We start from the raw sequence: 3,811 nt of genomic DNA on the forward strand, positions 1-3,811 counted from the left end.
AAAGTAAACAAATTTTCTCAAATCATTCGAAATCTTAAATACCTACCCATATTAATTAACACATTTAAAATTTATGCTAAGGAAAATAAAATAATTAGCCTTTTGTAAGCGTGCTTAAAAATCAGGGCTATTACAGCAGCCCCGTGGGCTCTCCAACATGTGCCTTGGCAGCAGCAACATAAGAGCATCCATAGAAGCTATATCCCTGTAGTATTACACGCCAACAGCAGCAAGAAAAGCCACAGAGACAGCCCACAAGTGCGCTCAAACAGCAGCCATAGCTGCTGTACTTGTGCGCACAAACAGCCTTGTACAGGCCTTGCAGCAGCCCCTTTTGAGCTCGTTGTCACGAGCCTTGCTTGCCCCTTGATAGTGGCTGTGCACGAGCATAGAATAGCTGCCAAAACACTGAATATAACACGCAACAACAGCAGCAATCGAACAAGTACAGCAGCTACACGAGCATCTACTTGGCTGCTGTTGTTTGAGCTTCGCTGCTGCTCACTTGAGTACCTTGATAGCAGCCTTGTAGCTACACAACAGCAGCAATAAGCAAGTGTTACAGCAGCCTTATAGCAAGAAGAATAGAAGCAAGGAGCAAGAAGAATAGCAGCCAAAGCAACACGCAAAAACAGCAAGAGCTGCCAGTTGTGCGAACACACAACTTTGGTGTGCGAGCACACACTTCTGTGCGAGCACACTGGACTTTTGTGCAACCACACGAAATGGCAAAATCGATGCAGGAACTCAGCTATGATTCGTGCGATCGGGCTTACCCAGACGTGCGTTCGCAAATAGATTTTAGGTTTCAATTTCACAAAATTAAACACTGGATTTCAGTTTTAGTTCATCAAATTCGTAGCCATTGTTCTTCAATTTCAGATTTTGTTCTTCAAGGTTTTTCCCCCAATTTTGGTATAATTCTTACTTTTCTAATTCTTCTTTTGATTTTGTTCTTTAATTCTTTAATCTCTTTGTTAATTTCGTTATGCTTTGATTTCATGCTTGAATTCTAGAATTAGTTTCTCATTTTGAATGTTCTTGATTTTTCCACTTTTTGTGGTTTGAATTTTCTGAATTTTATTGTTTCAATTAGCTTCATTGTTGCAATTAGATTCTTGATTAGGATTAATATTAGTTTAATGTTGATGTTAATCATGCTAATTGAGTAGTTTAGTCTAGAGGTTAGGGATGAAGCTTTGGGATTGAATTTGGAGAAGTTTTGGGGAAATTCATGATTGATGTTGTGATTAAATGTGATTTAGTGATAGGATTCCCATGACTAGTTAAGTAGTAGTCGCGAATGCTATTCGATTGGATTAGATTGGAATGTATGATTAGGTTTGGCAAGACATTGTGAGCCTAATTTGTGCAAGTGAATGATAGTTCCTATTATATGCTAGTTAGTTTAATCTAGGATTAGGCGAAAGCTCTTCCGTGGGTTAGACGCTTAGCGTTCCCTATCCGAGAGGTGGAGGGTTCGTCATTAGTTTTCATTCCCCTATTTGCTATGTCGTTGCATATTCATGATTGTTTGGACCTTGTGCTTCCTTTGATTCGATTTCAATAGCCGATTCCCGAAATCTCTAGAGTTTCTTTATTCGTTTGCATTTCTAGCTTTCATTAGATTAGAATTCAAAACTCAAATTCCATCCGAACTAGCTTGTGAACGCATAGAATGAATAGTCAAACATATCCATTCCTATGGAACGATCCCTACGCTTGCCGCTATAGTCAATATAGCCGGTAGTTTAGGTGTTTTATAAATTTTGTTTGGTGAGGTGTATTTCTATTCAACGACGGAAAAACACCTTATCAAAAGTTTAGTTCATTCATTGCGCTTCACTTTAGGTATGAGCACCACATCCCAAATTTGTTCCACACCTTACCCCTAGCCTACGTTTCACCCTAAAAAGTCCTCTTGACCCTTTTGAGTTGAGTCATTGTCGGTGGAGGGAGGATTTGGTCAAGTTTATGGAATGGGATTGTTATGCTAAGATGTCGGGTAGCCTAATCTTGTTTTCCGGCGCCTTCCAGTGTCTCGAGACGCTATTCTCAAGGGTGGATAGGATCTAGAGATTTGACGTGGTATGCTCGGTTGTAGGGGAATTCATAAGTGCTTACCCTTAGTTCACTTTGCTTGGCACTTGAATCTTTCACTCGACTTAGGACATTGGTTTGCGTGCATTCGTCTATTTAGTTAGTAATATTAGCATTCTTTTGTGCTCGTTCCATAATAAAAGCCCCCATCTTGGATTTTTTAGTTTAATTTCTTTTCTTCTCTTTTCTTTTCTTCTTCTTTTCTTTCTTTCTTTTCTTGGTTTGCGTTTTCCATTTTTAGTCTTGCCTTGATTAGATTTGCTAGATTTCGATTTTGGTAAATTTTTAGAACTTGATAGGTTGCTCATTCTTCCCTAGTTGAGTTTTGTTTGCTAGAGACTAGCAAACGCTTAGCTTGGGGGAGTTTGATGAGCGGCATTTATGTCGCTCTAGGCTAGGATTTTATAGAGTTTTATTATGCTTTTTTTGATAGTTTTATATAGTTTTGCTGCATTTTTATTCCCTTTTTCCATCTTTGTGCTTTTCAGGTAATAATGTTGAAAATGATGGAAAATAGCTGAGATTTGCTCGAGCAGGTCCAGTGCGATCGCACGGAATTTACGTGCGCTCGCACGGGTCTACAAAGTTGGCTCCAAAGTCAAGGCAATGTGTGCGCTCGTGCCCCAAATGTGTGTGTTCGCACGAATCCGGAAAATCGAGGCAGGAACTCCAAGGCAATGTGTGCGCTCGTGCCCCAAAAGCGTGTGTTCGCACGAATTCGAAAAAATGAGGCAGGAACTCCAAGGGATGTCGCCCGTTCGCACCACAGAAGCGTGCGCTCGCACGGAATTTCCGTGTGCTCGCACTGATTTCCTGTGCGAGCACACGAGGATTTTCTGAAAATTAGCAAAGTTACAGCCGTGCGATCGCACGGTTGTAGGGCACGTTCGCACGGAACAAAGGAGAAGAATCGTCGCAGGGCCCGTTCGTACAGATGCACAGCACGATCGCACCGATGCGATCGCACCTGGGTCTGCCCGTTCGCACGGTGGCGCGGGATTCAGTTTTCGAGTTTAAATCTCTTATTTTTGGGGTTTAGTATAAATAGGATTTTCTTTATTTTCAATCGACACACTTTCATTTTTACGCTTTCATTTTCAGATATACATTTTAGAGGTTTTGTGATTTTTGTTCTTCAAGCTAGAGAGAGAAATTCTTTAATTCCAAGCATCAATTCAGTAATTTTCTTCAACTCTTCTCTTCTTTATGCAATTGAATTTTTAGTTCTTTAATTCTTGCACTTGCTTAGTTGATAATGGTTTTGTAATTCCTCAATACCTTGAGTTCTTGATTTCAATTTTGCTTGTTACTTTGATTTTCAGTTTTTGATTTGATTGTGCAATTGAATTTCCAATTCTCTACTTCTTCTCCTTTAATTTCATGTTAGCTAGTTTTGAACTAATGGATAGCTTGATTGTTAGGATGATTAGTGAGTAGTTTTAGGTTAGGGAAAGGGGAGAAACTAGGGGATGAATTAGGGGAAATAGATTATTGATTGTTGGTTGATTCATGTGATTAAATGAGATTTGATGATAGGAAATCCATGCTAGTTGAGTGGTAGTTGCAAATGCTATTCGATTAGATTTCCGTGGAACCATAGGATAGGTTTGGCAAGACATTGTGGGCCTATCTTGTGTTGATCAAATGGCGGTACCTATTATATGCTAGTTAGTTTAGTCTAGGATTAGGCGAAAGCTCTTCCGTGGATTAG

General features: G+C 39.9%; 1 long non-coding RNA gene across 1 annotated transcript; it reads left to right on the plus strand.

Annotated features, from left to right (window-relative positions):
* Window positions 1-3,292, plus strand: LOC130466967 (uncharacterized). The gene is made up of 2 exons (XR_008927124.1): window positions 1-915; window positions 2,589-3,292. It is a non-coding gene; the product is annotated as an uncharacterized lncRNA (long non-coding RNA).
* The last annotated feature ends 519 nt before the right edge of the window (window positions 3,293-3,811 follow it).

The sequence above is a fragment of the Spinacia oleracea genome, chromosome 2 (genome assembly GCF_020520425.1).
Source record: "Spinacia oleracea cultivar Varoflay chromosome 2, BTI_SOV_V1, whole genome shotgun sequence".
NCBI classification, from domain to species: Eukaryota; Viridiplantae; Streptophyta; class Magnoliopsida; order Caryophyllales; family Amaranthaceae; genus Spinacia; species Spinacia oleracea.